Below are 20,263 nucleotides of genomic sequence, written 5' to 3' on the forward strand. Positions count from 1 at the left end.
GTGCATCTGGGCTCATTTCATAGCAAATGCCCTGGAGAATCAGCTGGTGGTGTACTTTAGTTAATAATGCATTTATTAGCAGAATTTGAATAATTCAGAGAGATTTATAGCTGGGAGTGAAGGGAGTTTTTTTTTCCCCTGACCTAATATAGGAACTTCTTCATAACAAGTGGCTCCTCTGCCACAGGTGCCCACCTATAAAACCAATATAATGACATTTATCTTCCCTTCAAACATCAATTAATGTTTTTCCTCTGTCAGAAGCTTCATGAAGTCCCTTAGTCCCAGCTCTGGATGGGAAATAAACACTTCCATGGACTCTGAGGGGCATGAGGTGTGTTAGGCTGCCAATCTCCATAAGCTGGAGCTGTATTCTGTTTTCTTTTTCCATAGCTGTTTTTTTCCTAAATGACAAGAATTATAATTTAATACCAGGGAAAACAAACAGACATTTAATTAGCAAAATGTTTTATTTCTTGTGCCAAAGATTTGCTCCTTCCTGTATCTACTTTCCATATTTTTGGTTATTTTAAAGAGAGAGAGAGAGAAAACCCATATAAACCTGATGGAGTTTTCTCAGTAATATCTATATCTGACAAAGTTATTCAACAGGATTTTTTGCTGTAATGCTTTTCCACCCAAAACCAGCTAAAAGCCATCTTCAATTTATTAGCTTTTAAAAATTTCTGTTACCCTGTTTTTCTGTTTAGGGAATTTATAAGTGGCAAGAGCAGGGCAGGGAATCCAATAAGTTTTGAGTAAAGCAGTAATGTCTGAGAGGATATCAGTATACCCCATTTTTATTTTCATTTTTTAGATATGGGGAGAAATGTGAATACTTTACAAACAAGATACTGGGCTTTACACCTGAGACTGGATCACTATTAAAAACGATTAGATCTTCCCAAAGTAGCTGGATAAATGCACATGCAGCTCAGCTGTGCCACAAATCAACATTTTGTATTCAGTGTGTTTGTGCTGATCACAGCTTTCAGTCAGGTCAATCTCATCTGCTTTGTTTACTAAACACCACATGTATCACACCATGCCAGTTTTTATTGATTTGAATTTCATTCAATTCCACTAAATGCTACAAAATGCTGTGGCTGAGTCTGGCACTTCAGATTAAAGCTGCCAAGAGTTGCACATAAACAGCAATATTTTTAAGTTAAATAAAAAGTATTTAAGAGCTGCTGTGACAGCAGGCTGGATGGTCAGTGCAGAGGAGGCTCTCATTCTTAGCTGATGCTCTCTGTTATATTCTGTATTCCCAAATTGTGTCTGGGCCTAAAAATCCTTATCTAAACTCAGCCCAGCATCTTGAAACAAAGTCCTGTATGCTGCTAGCAGCTAAAATGCAGCTGTGCAGGTCAGCTACAGAGAGGGAGAATAAAAAATAAAACTAAAACTTGAGGCTGTTTAGCACAATAGATGCAAAGGGATTCACCTGCCAAAGACCCCCAGCTCAAATCCTACAGGTGGCCACCAAACCAGGGGCATGGCAAACAACCTCTGAAAGGTTAACACAGCTTTTTGTAAAAGTGAGCTGACCTGGGCTGCTGGGTACTTACCACCCTGGGCCTTGCATCCTCCCTAGGTCAGAATCATAGGTCTCATACAAAGCCAAAAGTTCAGTATTTGAAAATATCAGAAGTGTTTGTGAGAATTGCGATGAGACTCCAGCCAGTCAAAAAATTCTCAGGTTAGTTCGTTGTTAGAGCTTCAATTTCTTTAGGGAAAAAAAACCAAACCAAACCAAAGCAAAACAAAAAACCAAAAAAAACCCAAACCAAACCAAACCAAACAAAAAACCAAACCAAACCAAACCAACAAAAAAAACCCCAAAACAGAACAAAAAAAAAAAAAAAAAAAAAAACACAAAAAACCCCAAAACAAAACAAAAAAAACTCTGCATGTTTGAATCCGAAATTTATAACTCTGCTTAGAGACAAACAATTTGGAACCAAAACTCCATTTTTGAGTGAGCATCAGCCAAATCTCTTCCAATTATTGCTTGGAATGCAGTCAGACAATCCTTTCTGAAATCATGCTGAGTTTTCCAGAGTGCTGGCACATGTAGTCCCAGGTGAACTGCAGCGATGGTTTGTTGGTTCCATGAAAATCAGGAATCAGACTGCTTTGCTTTTCCCTTGTATCCCATTGCCTGAGCTGACTTGGCCAAGATCCCTCCATATGAATCTTTTCACACTCATCACTTATACAATTAATATAAAATTATTGGAGTGTCAGTCATGAAGTTCCTCCCAACTGGGGGACCTCGTTTGACCTGCAAATCTGCCACATGTGGAAACCAGACCCATGAACTCACCTCGAGTTCATTCAGCTTTACTGAATTCAAGGGAGCTCCAAATTGGGAACTTGTAGTGCCAAGTTTAACATTTCACATCTGGGAAAAACAGGCAAGTCTGAAAGTAAAGTGTTAAAGCTTCCACTTCTTTCCCGAAAAAGGAAATTATTCATTTAGAGAAATATTTTATTGTTATTATTTATTTCGAGATAATAATAATAAAATTAATATTTTATTTTTATTGTTATTTATTTAGAGGAATAAGACATTGCCAGTCCTCAGCTGAGGACCTCAGCATCTGTTATGAGCAGCAGCACAGAATCTGGAAAAGAGGAATCAGGAGCTCAACTTCTGAGTGACCTGAAAAGCTCTGTACAATTTCATCATCTCCTCCCAGGCCTGGGCACACAGAACAGCCCAGTGAGAATCCAACCCTCCTGCACTGTGCACTCTTATCCCCTCTGGAAAATGTATTAGAAAATATATCTGAAAAAAATGGATAATCACTGCCCTGATGTTTTGTTTGCCATTCCTTTTAAACCTCACAAGCATTGTGGCCAATCCTCATGAAAATGCTGATTTTTAAAATTGGAAAGAAGATGGTCAAACCAAAGCCCACCTCTTCAGCAGAGGCAGAAAAATCACTAATCTCCACTGCATCCCCTCAGGTTCATTCACCATTGGACTCTTAGGTGGCATAATCACTGTGCTGAGATTTCCTGGAGGCTACTTTACCTATATTAACCTCTAAAACAGATCTTTTGGGATTATTAGACAAATCATTCTCCTATTTCTCTGTCTCATTTGCACCTGCTCTCCTGCATTGTGTTCAGTTACAGGGCTCAGAGTGAGGCTTTCCTGAGGTAAAATGAAATGCAGGACACAGGAAAATGATTCTTTGTGTGTTTGAGTCAGAGAAAAGTTGCTTACAACAAATATCCCTAGGTTAATTAAAAAAACCTCAAAATTTCTTTTCATCCCAAAATCAAATATTTAATTTCAAATTCTGTATTGTATTAACCCTTCCATTTATTTTATATTTTAAATGGAATTTAATATTTAAAACAAATTTTTTATAACCTCAACATAAAGCACCATGAAATTTTTAATGTTTATTATACATTTTTAAAATAAATTTGCTCCCTACTTCTTACCAAGTAGTTGGAATAACTCATCCTTTTCAGATAAATTAACTTTTGAAACTATTTACTCATCTGAATGTAAATAAAATGGATATCTCAATCAAACTCAGTACAGCTGAAGACAAATTAGTATTTCTTCTCTTTGGCTTGTATTTGAAGAGTTATTGTGATGGTCCAAATGTAAAAAAAAAAAAAAAACAAAACCAAAAAAGCAAACCAGAAACAACAACAACAACACTCCTAAATAATTAAATAAATTTTTTACATGTTATTTTGTTTCATTTGCCTATATTTCAACAGACAGTGATTTTGATTTCAAAATAAGGTCTTCTAACTATATTAAGGTATTTTTTTTTAACTTGAAGAATGTTCATGGTCACACAAATTTTTTTTTTTGGCATCCTGGAGGTTCCAGTTTATGTGACTTTAGTCACTGATTTCTTTTACAGAAATACCCTGAGAGTCATTTCATGAGGCATTTGTGTCAAGCTGGGAGCCAGCAAAGCACTTAACTGGGTGTATTTAATAAAATGCATTGAAATCACTGTGCCAGCCTGCAAGCTTGAACATAAGAATGTGCTCTGATGAATTACAGCAGATCAGAAGTTTTATCATCACTGGAGTCTGGAGAGGTCTTCAAATTTCTCACTTCTTCCCTCCTTTTAGCCTGTTGTTAAAGTGAAGTTTTATAACTGGAAGGTTTCTCTTGTATTTGCAGGGATGCCCCAACGAAGGCAGGAATGATGAATCTGACTCCATGCTCTCAGAAGGCTAATTTATTACTTTATTATACTATATTATATTAAAGAGTACTATACTATACTAAAGAATACAGAAAGGATACTTACAGAAGGCTACAAAGATAATAATGAAAACTCCTGACTCTCTCCAGAGTCCTGACACAGCTTGGCCCTGATTGGCCAAAGAGTGAAAACAACTCCCAGCAGAATCCAATGAAACAATCACCTGTGGGTGAACAATCTCCAAACACATTCCACACGAGCACAACACAGGAGAAGCAAATGAGATAAGAATTGTTTTCCTTTTCTCTGAGGCTTCTCAGCTTCCCAGGAGAAAAATCCTGGGCAAAGGGATTTTTCAGAAAATGTGAATGCCACAGGTTTTGGACTGTGATCCATCACTGGAAGGATGTGGGATTTGAGATCACTTGATCATTCAGTTTTAGCTTTTAAATAACAGTATTAATTTTTTGTAAACAGTCCTCTCTTTGGCTGTCTCAGATAGTGATTTCTGGCCCAGCAGTTGCTTGGATGGGGTCACCAGCTGCTCTTTGTGTCAGAAGGTCAAAAGCAGGTGAGGTGTGACACCCTGAAGTCAGCCCCTAGCACCAAAGTTTAAATCTGTAGGGCTGGGCTGTGTGCAGGAGGTGAGGACAGAGTCATTCTGCATCCCTGGGGAACTGCTGGGTTTGAGCAGTGCCTCAGCTCTTGGCACAATCTGTGGAGTTTCGTGCACATCAAGTCACCCTTTGTCCCTCAGTGCCCCCAGGGTGAGGGTTTGTAGCTTTTGAGCAGAACAGAGCAGCCAGACCCTGTTTGCTTTCCCAGAGCAGAACTCCATGGTGTTCCCTCCCTCTTTCATAAAATCATGGAATCATGGAGTGGTTTGGGTTGGGGAGACCACAGAGATCACATAGTTCCAACCTCACAGCCACAAGACACCTTCCACTATCCCAGGCTGCTCCAAGCCCCATCCAACCTGGCCTTGGATAATTCCAGGCATGGAAGTGCCTTCCACAGCTTTTCTGGGCACCCTGTGCCAGGACCTCAGCACCCCCACAGAATTTCCTCCCAATACCAATCTAAACTTATTTTCACACTGATTTCATTGATCCACTGCCCTATCTCAGCGCTGTGTAACACCTGAGCAATACTAATGATGTCAAGATCATTGAAGGCATTGTTCTCTATGAAATTAATAGAAACAGAAATTAATTATCCAGAGTAAGACTTGCCCTGATCTCAGTCACCAAGAGTGAAACACATCTGCTTTTAGTGGGTATCTAATGACAGAAGAGAGGAAAAAAAAGGGTAAATCACCCCCTGTGATACTTCTCTCTGGTGCCTAGCAAAAGAGTTTAGTTAAAACACATAAATCTAGAGACAGCAGTGGCAGAATTAATCAGCTGCAAGGCCAAGGCATAAAGAATATTTAGATATTCAGCTCCTATCAACAAGTTATGCAACCAGGTGTATAATTATTTGAGCTTACAGGCACTTTTTATGATATTTTTCATGGCAACTAATAAGACTAAAGGTAGAGATGACTACAGAGAAAAATCTGAGGGGGTTTTGCCTTTTTATCATAAAATTCCATACATCTCACTGTATTTTTTATTCTATTACTCTTTTTTACGATGGAACATTGAATGCGACTGCTCTAGAGAAATTCTTGCCTTACAATAGATTGAAATTGAAAAACATTAAAGTTTATGGCAATAATTCTTCAAATTATAATTGCCTTTCCATACAGGGACTTTTTTTTGTGTGAAGCTATCAAATGTTTAATAGCAGACCTTTACATAAAAGCAATTTTATTAAAAAAAAAGTAAAAATACAGCTGCTTACATTATTGGTATCAATCCCTTGGAAGCTGGCTCATAGTGCAATTACTGCTTATTTCTAAGGGAGAAGAATAGAATAACTTTAGGAAATATATTATTTGATATTTTTCAATATCATATAAATGTAAATGTAAACAAATTATTCCTGGGGAAAAAAAAAAAAAAAAGACAGTATGTAAAGAACAAAATAGTGGTTTCTAGTTTATGGCTGCAATATTCTCATCTGCCACATTTGTTCACCCACTCCAGCAAGAGGCTGAGCGCTGTGAGAGAGTGACAGGGAGCTCTGGGAGGCCTTTGGGGAAGTTGTCTCAGGGGAAAATGCTTTTGGGAAGTTGTCTCAGGGGAAAAAATGCTCTGCTCCAGCTCATCTCCTTGCTTTCTTGTGACAGCAGACCTGCATCTCAGAGAAGGAAGCCTCAGCATCTCCTGGCAACAAACCATCTGCTCTGTAAAGCTGCAGGTCAGAGCTTTGCTGTGAGTTTTTCAGCTGTGTGATAGGAAATTCTCAGCAGTGATGCAGAAGTCATCCTGCAGAGCCAATGATCAGTCATTGAATTTTCCTCATGCTTTTAAAAAAAGCCTGAAGACTTTTTCGTGTTTTCATGTTTTAGATAAAACACAATGGAAAGAGGAATTGGTTGTCAAGTTTGCTGCTTCCAAGGGTTTTATGTAGGAGCCTCAAAAAAAAAGAAAAACCCAGAAAAAAAGAAATGTGATAATGTTATAAAGAATTAAGTTAGTCTGATGGCAAATCACTTAAAAGAGGAATTCTTCAATAGAAGCTTGTGGCTAAATCCTGGGTTATCAGCATCTGGCAGGAAGCAGATTCTTCTTACTGCATGTAGTGTAGGAGAAATGCTGAACAGTACATAACTCCATCTTTTTTTCTGTTTATTCACTGACCTTCTCATCAGACATTTCTCTTTTAATTATGAGAATTTGCTTTTCCTTCTAAGCCCAGAGCAGAGGTTTCCCTACTCACATATCAGGAAATACTTTTCTAAGCAACTTGGAAATGGCTGCCTGGGCTGGATTTGGGTTTGAGACATGCTAGAGATGCTTTTCATGGAAATGCAAGATGAGTGAGTGGAAGGTTGCAGGCTCCAGGGTTTGTGAGGCACAGAATATATCATGTGTGTCTGGAGAAAAGTGCCAGTGCCAGCCACTGGACCCATTCCCAGGCTGCTCTGCATCTCTTGTCTCATCAGGAATAACCTGCTTTGCTTCCCTCAATTTATTCATGTTGTCAGGGATGGCACATGGACATGGCAAACTACGGGACATGACAAAGAAATTGCTGGATGTGACACACAGAATTATCTCAGGATAAGACAAGATGCTGACTGTGAGGGATGATGGAGTTCAGAGGTGGTGAGAGGGGAAGTTATGGCAATAAATTAGCAAAGTCCATGGATAATGAGAGGGGAGTATTTGGGAACCTTTTAGGAATAAAGCCTTACAGGAAAATCAAGGTAATCGTGTTTCAGATAACTATTAGGATTTGTACTGTTATTGATAAGTTTCTCTCTCTTCTTGGTCTCATTCTTTCCTGTTGTTCTATATGGTAGTACTTCAATATTTACAAGCTGTATTGATATTTTATATTTTTTCCTGCCATACATCAGAACCCACCACTGCCAGAACATTAATTTGCACGGGCAAGACAAATGCACATGTGGGAAAATGAGATATTAATGAAACCAACACCTCAGGCTGTGTGTACCTATGCTCAGGGATGTAAAATGTATTGTCCAAGTTGCTCTCAATTGTAGTTCTTCTTGCCTGAAAAATTTTATATATATATATATATATATATATATAATTATATATATATATATATAATTATATATATATAATTATATATATAATTATACATATATATATAATATATATATAATTATATATATATAAAAATTATATATATATATAATTATATATATAATTATACATATATATATAATATATATATATAATTTTTGTGTGTGTTATAGAGTACTAATAAGAAGGATTCTTCCTCATGCCTTTCATAACTCGATGCAACGAGTTATATATTATTTAAAAAATGAATGAACTGGAGAACTAAAAGTACACTGGGCAAAGAGGGACAACTCAATTAATCCTATTTTAAATTCATGTCAAATATCAAAGCTTTTAGCCTTTCTGTTGCTTTTGGTAAACAGGCTCAAAAATAGTGAGGTGGTCAGGAAAACAATGGCAAAATGAAGCCTTAAATCAAAAGAGCTGGTTAAGAGATCAAAACCTGGGTTGATGAGATTATGAAATACTCTGAGTGCACCTGATTTTCTGAGACTTATTCTCTGTATTTAGTCCAAATATTTTAAATAATCAACCATATTTTCATGATTTTGGGAAAGATGCAGGACTTGATTGAGTGCACCTGATTTTCAGAGATTTATGCTCTGTATTTAGTCCTAATATTTTAAATTAATCAACCATATTTTCATGATTTTGGGAAAGATGCAGGACTTGATTCCCCACTGAGGTGTCAGTGCCTGATTTTAGCAGATCACTGAAAAACCACAGAGGAACGGCCCCAGTCTCAGAGCTCAGGATCTGCTCCAAACTGAGAGCTGTCTCTGAGCTGCTTCCCTGGAAGCCCCACCCTGCCCTGGAGCAGAGGGAGCAGGAGGCAAACACAGCCAGGACCTTCTCTCCATCAGGAGCTTGTTGGGGTGAATAACTCCTTCCAGGGCTCATCCTGCCTGAGCTTAGTCTGTCTCAGCCCACCAGTACAAAAATTACTTTTTAAAGCCATTATTGTCGTACTACATCAAATTCTTACTCTCACACACTTATTTTTTTTTTTAGCCAGCTGGAGAGAGAGCATAATCTTTCTAGCCAAAGACCCAAAGGGGTGAGGACAAAAGAACAATCTTTTTGCTGAAGAACTCCCTTTTTGCCAGACCTACAGAGAATTTTCTCTACTATTCCTGCCCTCAATCAGGAGGTCAACATAGCCCTGACCCTGTGCATGCTGAGCTGTTCTCCTGCAGATTTAAATAAAACACCCAAAAGGAAATTCTGAAGTGGAGCCACAGAGCACAGGTGATTCTTCCTTTTTAAAGTTAGTATTCAGGTAAGTACTGCAGACTTTAATTGAAGAAGGTTGAGGTATTATTGTGAGGTCTTGACATGAAATAGCATCTATAGATTTGGGTTAACTTCAGTGACCCACTAGCTAAGGATTAAATATGCTAAAAATAGTTAAGAATAACTCATTTTATAGAGGAATAATAAGAGGAGAATAAATTGGGATGCAGTACTGAACTCGAATTTGAAATATGGTTAATTTTTAAAAAGAATCTGTGCAAGGGTGATAGAGCTGCTGTAGAACAGAACCTGTCATTTCAGAAATGCCATTAAGTCATCTCACTCTGTCCTCTTGGGCGTAAAATTTCCATTTAAGCAAAACACATCTAGGCAGCACATACAGTGAAAAAAAAAGGTCCAAAATGAGTAAAAGAAACGCTGGAGGTCTGCTGCATATTTTGAAAGATGGATTTTGCCCATAGTGTGAAAGTTAATGCAAAATGATCTCCTGTTCTCAGAATTCCATTTAGCTTTCATTGCTGAGCCTGACCCTATGTGATAACACATTAATGCTGGCTTTGGACTCAGTCCTTCCAATAGGGAATCCTGGTTTTATCCACAGCCATCAAAATAAAAATCCAGCAGTGGAGGCCAGAGTCCATGGAGCTGTTTAGTCAAAATATAATCTATTGATTTCATTAAAATAGATGCTAATGACTCCTCATTATTAACAATCATATTGAAAAGAAGATTTCAACTCTAAAGACTCAGTACTATGTAAAACAGAAGATTGCCTTTCTGCAGGGACAGACTAGCAATAATGAAGGTATCACAGAATTATTTGACGAGGCTGTAAGCTGTACCTTTTTGAAAATGCCTTGTTTATCTTCTGTTAAATTGCTTAGTTAGGAAAGGTTTTTCCCTCCAGGAACACAATGTTAAAATTTGCATAATGATCCTTTTTTTTTCAACAGTTGGAATTATTAATCTTTTATATCTCATTCATGATGAACATGAAAAAAACCCTGTAAACCTGTCAGTAATACAGTGCTGAACTCTGCCCATCACAGAGAATAGTGTTTGGTGTTACATCTGGCTCTGTGGACCTTGCAGGACCCAAAAGTGGTTCCACACAGCTGAACCAATTATCATGATATAAAGCATGAAAAAAACCACTTCCTTTCAAAAAGAGTTCTCATGACACTCAGCACTGCAATTTCTGTCCAGCATGGATTTCTTTCTGGGACTCAGTAGCAATGTTTTTGTGAGGGCAGTGTTTGAAAGTAAAACCAGTGTCCAAGGATTATTTACCAAATTGTAGCAGAACCAATTAAGTAATTGGAACAGGAAACCATAGTTTGCTGGAAAAATAGTTTGTGAGAGGCAGAAAAACATCCAGAACAAGCAAGCAGTGGACAAAAAGTTTATTACAAACAAGAGGAAATGGAGTGTGGAAAAAGTAGTGGTTTAATTTCCATCTTGGAGTCAGGGACAGGAACCTGAACTAATCTGAAATCTTCAAAATTCCAGATAAGAACCATGATCAAAGCCTCACTTTTTAGCTACAGCTGGCTAAGGTACCCCTTCTGCTTGCAAAGTGCAAATTAATGGGTATTCACAGAGATTTTTGTCTACAGTTAATTAACAGCCTCCTACAGACTTACTCCTGCTAGTACTGTCCACTTTCTCCCTCCCAAAACAACCCAACTGTGAATCTCCAGACTCCAACATGACTAAATTCTATTCTAACATGGGCACAACCAAAAGCCAACATGAATATATTACACCCATAGCTCACAGTTTTTTCCTCTTAATAGTACATAGTACAAGTTTTTTTCCTCTTGTAAATAGTAATAGTACAAGTTTTTTCCTCTTGTAAATAGTACATAGTACAAGTTTTTTCCTCTTAATTAAAAGCTGTAGAAATCATACCACACTCTTAGTCCTGTGCTTGAGTCAGAAACTTTTCATCAAGTGCTACTAAAAAATAAATTTGTCTGCAGCCAAAAGAGCTGAACCATGAAAATTCAGGACCAAAAACGAAAGGGATCTGCAGTAATTAATAAGCACCTAATCCAGAAATGACTGGGAATCTCTGGCAGAAAACCTTACTAACCTTTCATGTCCTGGTATGTACGGAAACAGTGAAAGCTTTCAAGATACCTGCAGTTCTTGAGCTGAGAGCTGTCCACCAAAAAAGGCAGAACTAGTACAAGGCAGGCTGCAGAATGCAGCTGTTGTTAAACCACGAGAGTGAGGGGAGGTTTGTGAAAGACAGAAAATGATAATAATCTGCATTTGCAAGGAAAAGGGAATTTACACACCTACCCTGCCCTTTGTATTCCCTGCTGCTCAGCTCCCCATGAGGTTGTGTTGGCCAGGTTGCAATTCCATAACTCCTGGCTCAAGGCTTTTAAAACACTGTGTGGAAAACAAGAATGCCTCAGAGAGGATCCTGGTTTCATTGAGGGCCATCAACAGTTTGATGCTCCAGTTCACAGTTTTAGGGACCAAAGTCTTCACCCTGGATTCAAGCCTAAGTAATAATTTGCATTGAAAGTTTAATGTTAAACTAGTTGTTTACCTATTGTACATACATTTTATTCAAGTGCAAATCATTACCTTCACTCCACCTCTTTTAGAAAAGCAGAGAAAATAATTCTTACCCAGGCTTTAAGGAAAAATGTAAATTCAAAACCATCACATTTCTTCCCAGCCTTAGGACTTTTTTGCTGTATAATGAACCACTACTTCAAATGCAACATTTCATTTAGAAAACACTGTAGCCACGTTTTCTTATTCAAAATTATAATATTTTTCATTTAAAATATAAACCAAAACAAGAAGACTCTTGACCAATGTTCTATAGGAATGCCAAGAAAACACATTTTAAATGACTGTTTGAGGAGTTTAGGTTTCTTCTTCTGATTGTTGATTTCTGTGCACCAATTTCACCATGAGAATGATACAAATATATGTATTAAATATGCTGATTTGAAGACAGCAGGATTATCTGAGCATTGCTCTCAGTTTCAACACATCCTAAAGAAACCAAAACAATGCTCAGTTGTAAGAATGGCATGAATAAATCTGTTAAGTAGTTTAAGAAGCATTTAATTAGTGGAGCATAAATAACATTGAGCCTTTCTAACAGGGAAAATGGAACAAGAACTTAAATCTCATTGGCACTTTGTTATCTCAGAGTGACAAGGACTCTGCCTTGTTTTGCAGGAAAGTTAAAACCAGCTTTATTCAGAACAGGTGAAATCCTGATTCCATTAAACCAGGGGAGTGCACAAGATGTCCACAACCTGGTTCAAGATTTTACCCCTTTAGTTTCTTAACATCCAGAGGATTTTACAAATTATTTTGTAAAACCTTGCATCTACTGCAAAATGTACTGATTTGCAGATGTGGGAAGCAATCTCATTTCCCACCATTAAGACTGCAACCTGCAATTGTTGCCTGGAGAGTTTGGCTGGAATGTGCATTGATTCTTCCACATGTGGATTATAGATAAAGGTCTTGCATCAGTCATACTCTGTTTTATGAAATAAAATTCAACAACAACAGCAGCAGGTAGATGCATAATCAAGATAATGTTATCATAAAAGTGTAGAATAGACAAAATGTTCCCTTGGCTGTGGCCTGGGTAAAGCCTCTTGCCTAAATTGGGACTGACATGAAATTCAGTCCTAGGAGCCTTCCTTTCAAGAAGTTATTCAATATCAGGCTGGGCAGTTTGCTCATGTAGAAGAAATCTGATGGTTCATATAACTGCCTTAAAGTAAGCATTTTCCATTAAAAAATTCCTATTTCCAACACACAAGTCCAACAAAAGCTTGTATTTGGTATTTTCACAGCACACTGCCCCAGACATGATGCATTCAGAGAGAACAACACATGAAGGGAAACCAGCTTGTGTAGGAGACTGGGAACTTGACAAACTTGATTCCAAGATTGCAACTTACCATTTTGGAAAGTCAAGTGCAACCTGGCATTTTCACTTGTTAAATTTCAATAGAATTTAATTTCATTCTCTACATCCATGGACCATATCACTTTATTCTCTTTTCCTAACCTTTCTCTCCCTTCTTCTCCCATTAAATATACACATATATTTTTTCTCTAGAGGAAGGAATTATGTCCTCTACATGCATAAAATATAATTTATAGTTTCTGTCTTTTAAAATAAGCAGGTCCGATTACAAGCAACAAAGGCTGTTCAATACTATTTAAAATCTTAGACACATAAATCCCTCCAAAAATGCATGAGGGTAAAGGCCACATCCAAAAAGTCTGAGGTAATAGTTCTTTTTTTCCCTATAGTTTCTTTTTCCCTATATCCATTGCTATGGATTTCAATAAAAAATCTTTTGGTAGCATATCTTGTACCAAGCCCTGTGAGATTCCTTCAGCACATAGGTTCATTCTTATAAAAATAAGCAAATAGACAGGACAAAAAGTGAGATTGGAAACTGATTCCCAGCTGATTTATGTGCATATTTTCTATCTCAGTGAAAGATGGAGAAATGAATGCTTTTCAGAAAGGCAATCTCACAGTGGACAGGCTTAGAGTACAACTGAGGGTATGTCTTGAGATCACAAGAGGTGTGATGGTTTCTCCACCACCAAAATGGGGCTTTCCTGCTTGCTGTCAGAAAAAAGAGTAATTAGAGATATCAAAGGCAGTCACTGGGGCTGGCTTCTTGTTGTAGCACTGGTTGTAGGATCCTGAAAATTGCAAGCAAGCTCCTAAGTGTTGGCTATAGATCATGTAACATTTATAAGCAACTCCGTAAAACAGGATAACTAACTGGAGAAAACAAGAAATTAAGAAATTTAAATATTCCATGCCAATTAAAAAAGAAAAAACAAACCAACAACAAAAAACCTGAAAGGGTAGTTTCAAGAAGAAGAAGATAATAGAGATATAGTTACATTATAAGTCATGGTAAAGGGAGGATAGAGAGACATTACCAAAATATAATTCTCAGCGTAGTTGCAACACTTCTTGTTTAAGAGTTCATGATCTGAAAACCACAAGTTCAAAAGGTGTCCCAAAGAATTAAGAATGGGTGGGCCTCGTTTTTACATGGCTTGGAAGACATCTAAGGGAAAGGAAGAGTTTTATCAGTCAGGGGCATCCTATCTCTCATCTCTTCTATTGTTGTAGTCTTGGATATAAGTACAAGAACCCTTTAGAAAAAAGAAGGTTTTCTGCCCTTCTCACCTCTTCTTTCTTCAAACAGTTGTGCAGATCTTAAAATATGAATAAAAACCCATGGGGCCAATTTTTTCAAAATGAAGAGGCCGACTTCCACCTCTTGACTTTGCCAAGTCAGAGTTCAACGAGACTCCTCTGAAGAGAAGAGAGCCCCGAGCTCACCCGTGGATCACGAGCGTGGCGGTGGCCAGGGGTCTCGGAGAGCCTCTTCCAAGAGGAGCTTTGTTCTGGGGCTCACAGAAAGTCAAATGCCCACCTGGTTTCATGCTTCACAATGCTCACTTCCAGCTCAGAGCCACGTCTCTCACTGGCTGATCTGTGCAATAGTCTTTCCCTTCTCTGCAGTTTCGATTTGTGTGTAAGAGAATGTCATTCATGCCGCTGATTCAGTGATGGGAGTAGGGTGTTTCTTCTAGATGAATCTTTCTGCATGCCATTTAGGGTGAGATTAAGCCCATATTCCACCATATTCCAATGCTGCCCAATTTACTATTGTGTTGCCCCAAACCCTGGACCTTTTCTACACTTAAAATTGGCCCCTTGAGCCAGACCACTGCCATATTGCCATTGCACAAGACACACCAGCCAAATTCAATTTTCATTATTCAGTTAAACTGTGGTTTTAGCCACACACTGATTTTGTGATATTGCAAATTTCTTGCAAGTGTTGGGATTTGATAAGTTTAATAGAAATCGAGGTTAGTCTTAAATTCCCATCTGCTCAAAAAGTAAGAGATTGTTTTTCTTGTACTTCTGCATTAAGATTGAGAATTTGTAACTCAATTTCCTAAATGGGAACAGGAAGAAGAACTATGAAATTTTACTAGATTTCTAAAGAGTCTGTAAATTAAACTTTTGGCTTGAATGGAAGAGCAATATTCTTAAAATGCTTGGATGCAAACATCTTTTCCAGCGCTGTTTTTTACCTTCTGCAGGTATGTGATAGCTTGCAAATGATGGTAATATTTTAGATGTTATTAAACTCAGAAATCCTTCCTCAATGTCCTAACCCTCTGCCACAGAAAAGTCAGTAATTTTTTTATCTGGGAAGCATGAGTTACTTGCTGCTTGAATGTTAATCAATTCATAATTTGATTTTTTGCATTCATCAGAATTCTATATAATTTGAGGGTAATCACAACCCCTGCTTCCCAAATAACACATGCAGAAATATTCAAGTCCAAGCCATCCAAATCTGTCTGCTTTTAAAACATATGTCAGGTTTTTCCCCATCCTGCTTTATAGTGTTTATAATTATTAAGCAATATTATTATACAAATTATACCATATGAAGTATTATACATTTTATAGGTATAATTAGATATGCATAAGTATTTTATATCTATTTTATGTATTATAGAAATCATTGCCAAAATATTAAAAGCTGCATTCTTCATGATTGGAAGTTTCCTATTCCTCTCTCAGTGTAGTTCAACCTTAATGCTTATAGGAGATTTGAAAGACCTGAAGGCAAGTTCTGCAGTCCCAGGAATCAACAGGGAGTTTTACATTATTTACCACCTGCTGTTCTGGACAAATGTTAATTTATCCTTTAATACCATATAAATCCTAATATTTCACTATAAATTCTTTTAAGGGAAGAGACAGTTAACAGCATGTGACTGATCAGGAATAGAAATGAGTGACAGGGGAGTATTGATCAGGAATTTAGACACTTACACTACATTATCTGTGAAAATGATACTTGGCTGATTTGACTGATGAAAAAATTGAGTCCTATGGCTTCCTGGAATTCTTTAAAAATACAGGTTTTCACTAAATATGGAAATACAACAGCAAATCCATAATAGTTTTATGATTACTTATTTATGCCCAGGCTATGACAAAGTAGAACGTGCACTCCACCACTCCAGTGTATCCTGGTGAAATTTAATTGAAATTAGAGGTGTTATTGGGGTAGGCATAAAACAGCTGAATCTCACTTATGGAGGTAGATTTGGGCTGTGAAAATGCAAATTCCTGTTTACAAACTCCTTTAACATGTGATTTCTCAGAGTATTAAGGAATTTAGGATGAGAGCTGGCATAGACCGCTGAAAGTTGTTCAGCAGAAGCAGAATTTGAAAGGCTCCAAAATTTGATTTTGCAGTTCTTATCACATCAGTACTTCAAGAGAACTCTCAAAGATGGCAAAAAAAGTCATTATGAGAGACAACTATTGGGTAGGCAAAAAATCTGAGTAGAACTATGCAGAAATTAATTTTGTGTGAATTAGGATGACTGAATTTTGCTGGCATTTGCACTCTTGAGTGCATATAATATACTTCCCATTCTCAGGGGACATGGAAATGATGACATCTGCATTGTCTGTGAATGTAATACAACAAAGCTCATAAATTGATTATGTGTCACTGGAGTCATTGGAGACCGTACTTCAGCTGAGGTAGAGCCACTGACTGTCCTAGTTCCTCATTTTTTAACTTTTTCTTCTAAAACTGTCCTTTTGTGTAAAGTTTCTTTTTCTTTTCTCATTTTCCCAAAGAGATGATTCTTCCCATTACAATCCAAGTCACCAGGTCAGGTATTGTTCACATTGTTCTTTTTTTTTTCATCCAACAAGTATTAAAAAAGGAAGAGTTTTTCTATTACTCACAACCTACTTTTAAGCTGATCCAACTCAGTTTCACTTAACGTAGCACTAGCAAGGACCTCGTTCCTGTATTGAATGTATTAAAAGTAGAATATTTTATGGTGGAGAAAATTTAGTGGAGGTGTGTAAATTTGTGGAGCTTCAGTGATGCAGGGAGCTTGATCCATCATGCTATCAAAGAGCTTGGCAGAACACATCACATTAGAAGGAAAACACACAGTGGTGGGGATTTACCCTCATATAGAGTCTGCCATCTGGGAGCCTCAAGGTTAACCATCAATTTATGGTCTGTTAGTTCCAGGGAGAGCTTTGAGATTCAGGATCAGTTTTGAAATACACCACAAATATCCCTAGCAAAAAATGTAGAGGAAAGTGGAAGGAGAGTACACAAATGTGAGAATTTACTGCCTTTTTATCATCAGGTAAGAAAAGTCTCCTGATCAATACAGATAATTCAGTATAAACTCATTTAAAAAATGAACACAGGAAAATTAATCAGTCCAAGGTCCTTCCCCTGCCCCTGAAGCCTGTGGCATAAACCCAATTTACACTCAGAGTGATTTAGGTCTTTATTCAAACACATGATAATAGTTGAGTTTTTGGGGATCACTCTCTTCTTATGCTTCCCTATTATCCCAGAAAATACTCACTGGTGCCTCCTGTAACCCAGATTATGGACTGTGCTAGAAGCTGGTGAATTAGATAGTCACAGATCACAAATAATCACAGTGCTTGAGCCCAAGCCCTCATACAGTTTTATCAGCAAGTATGGACACAGTCAATGCAATCCAGGGTAAATCCCCACAGATTTGATACACAGAGAGGTTTAACTGCCTCAGTCATACCCAGATCCTTCCAAACTCCCTACAGACCTTGCCAAGAAGTTTGCATAGCATGTGGACTCCCACTGTGATATTATTATTATTATTATTGTACCAGGATATCCAAGCCAGTGCCTCAGTCTCAGAGCCCTGTTGGGTTGCCTTATGTTTTTATTTGAAAATATCCACCTTTTCATAAGCTTCAGCATAGGTGGTTTGAGACCTGTTCTAGGATCTTGCTCCTACTTGATCTGGAGGAAAACCCTGAACATTATCTGTGTTTTATGGCTTTTGACTCAAGACAGTGGTGGTGCCTTGTGAAGGCTGAGCTAGAGCAGAGGCTGGAAGGGATTTATTAAAAGGCCTCCATGGATTCACCTTGGGCAGCACAAGAGCCCAGCCAGGGCTGCACCCAAGATGAACCAAAATGGTCACAAAATGCATGGCCGGTCACGGGGTGCTCTCACTTTGATCAGTTCTGCTCCATTTGCATCTTGCAGTTCATTGTCCAATTCCAGCTTTAGCCCATGCAGTCCCATCCTGCTTATTTTTCTCTCTCCAGCCCACGGTGTTTGTGCTCCTGGGCTGAGATTTGGATCATTTGTCCTTGGTCCCCAGCTGGAGAAGGAATTGTTTTGTCTCCCTGCTCTGTGCAAGAGCTCACCATCCCCTGACATGAAGACCCACACACTAAAGCAGCACAGAATCTGAAAAATACAGAAGCTAAAACATGAGGCATCAGTGGCAGCAGAAACATTTGCCAAAGGGTGGCCAAATGGCAAAGCAGGGGCTGATCCAGATCTGCTGAGCCCAACACTTCTGCCTACACCATCTACTCTGCTCTCAAAAATGCACCTCAGCCTCAGGGGACAGATGGGCAGAGGTGGGTGACAGACAGGAGCGCTGCTCTGCCCACAAACCTCTCCCAACATCGGACGTGTGTCACAGACACATTTTATGAAAAATCCTTTCCTTAGGATTTTTTCTCCTGAGAAGCTGAGAGGCCTCAGGAGCAAAATGTAACCAATGGTTATCTGCTGCTGTGGGATGCAACAGGTGCATCTGGGACTGGTTCATGTGGTTGTTTCTAATTAATGGCCAATCACAGTCAGCTGGCTCAGACTCTCTGTCCAAGACACAAGCCTTTGTTATCATTCCTTCTATTCTATTCTTAGCCAGCCTTCTGATGAAATCCTTTCTTCTATTCTTTTAGTATAGTTTTAATATAATATATATCATAAAATAATAAATCAACCTTCTGAAACATGGAGTCAGTTCCTCATCTCTTCCCTCATCCTAACACCCATGTGAACACCATCACAGATGTGCAAAATGCAGGAATGTGCAGTATGATATTTTAAAAATCTGATCCCAGCACCTACAAGAACCTCACAAACAGGAGAAAGGAGATGAAACAATACAAATGAAGATTTGTTAAACTGCTACCTTTCTTGACTGCTAAATTAAACATGCATATTTGGGTGCTTTTATTTGGAAAATTGATGCCTTTGCGTATCTTAAACTGCCAGATTGAAAGTGAGACTTTTTGTTTCATTTCAAGGAACTGATTAAATGGGATAAGTTAAATATTTTTTTTGGCTTGACTTCTTTACTACTATTCTAATTAAACACTAGAATAATCTTGTATTGTGGGTTTTGATGAGATAACTCATCACTTGATCACTCACAATGGATGGCTTTGTTGTCAAATTAACTACTGAGTGTGTCTTGGGGGATGCAATTTTTTTTTTTTCTTTTCCTTTCATTGAAAAATTGCATTTGAATCAAAGTACTTGAAATTAAACTTTAATATGAGAGAGTAAAAAGTTGGGTTCTCGAATTTCAAAAGGAGCTTTTATGTTGGTGGATTTATACTTAAATTTTTAGTGGCTAAATGTGATTAAAGACTCATTTTCATCCAACAGCCTGAAATTAAGGTGAAAATCACAGCAAGTGTTGAAATATAGATCCTCTCTCACCACCCCCATCTGCTGAGAATCTTTTCCATTATCAGAATCACACACTCAACCTGCTTTAGCCCTGAATCTTCACCTCTCTGCTCCTGCTGTCTTTGTCCCACATGGCCTGCACTACCTACCAGCCCACAGTACCTGCTGCTATGGAAGTGCAGGGGTGGAGAGAGAGAAAGACAAAGGCTGATAATCCTTTGGTATTCTAGGACAACACAGCCATGTACAATGACATCAAATATAAATCATCAGTCAGAAATCCTTGACATGTAGCCCTTGGAGGAAGACAAAAGGCAAGATAATTTCTTAAGGTGTATTTAAGTTCTAGTTACCATTGTTCCTGAAAATCAAAAGTTTAATAGTTAGATGAGTATACTATTCTAACATCAAATCATTCTAGCACCGTATTCAAGGTAGTTTTACAGCATAACCTCAATTTGTTTTCTTGCACAATTTCATTACAGGATTATTCAGAGATTTGCTTATACTGGTAGAGACCATGAAGAATAAGTTCACTGTCACACCACAAATGTAGAGTTTTGCTATC

The sequence above is a fragment of the Agelaius phoeniceus genome, chromosome 4, assembly GCF_051311805.1.
Source record: "Agelaius phoeniceus isolate bAgePho1 chromosome 4, bAgePho1.hap1, whole genome shotgun sequence".
NCBI lineage: Eukaryota > Metazoa > Chordata > Aves > Passeriformes > Icteridae > Agelaius > Agelaius phoeniceus.